Genomic DNA, 363 nt, shown 5'->3' on the forward strand with positions numbered 1-363 from the left:
TGGAGCGACTTAGCATGCTCTTGATGGTCTAGTCCACCCCCCACATTTTACAGGCAAAAAGTGTATTTAACTCTTCAAATAAATGTCCCATTAGAATATTTACTATGCTTAAGCTTTTTATGAATTTTAGCTTTCCTTCAAATCTCAGTTTTAATTGTATTTGAACATACAGATAACTTCAGTCTTAGGGAACACCAGTGTGAATTATCAGCAAATATAACTGCCAGCCATGGTCTTCTTTCAATTTATTTCAGAAACCTTTGAGTCCTAAATCATCATCTCCAGGGACTTCTCTGATGGTCCAGTGGTTAGGGCGCAGTGCTTTCACTGCCGAGGGCCCAGGTTCAATCCCGGGTCAGAGAA

The 363-nt window shown here is 40.2% G+C and overlaps 1 non-coding gene across 1 annotated transcript; it reads left to right on the forward strand.

Moving 5' to 3' along the window:
- The first annotated feature begins 290 nt into the window (after positions 1–290).
- On the forward strand, positions 291–363 carry TRNAE-UUC. Its single transcript has one exon. It is a non-coding gene; the product is annotated as a tRNA-Glu (tRNA).

This window comes from Cervus canadensis, chromosome 26 (assembly GCF_019320065.1).
Source record: "Cervus canadensis isolate Bull #8, Minnesota chromosome 26, ASM1932006v1, whole genome shotgun sequence".
Taxonomy (NCBI): Eukaryota; Metazoa; Chordata; class Mammalia; order Artiodactyla; family Cervidae; genus Cervus; species Cervus canadensis.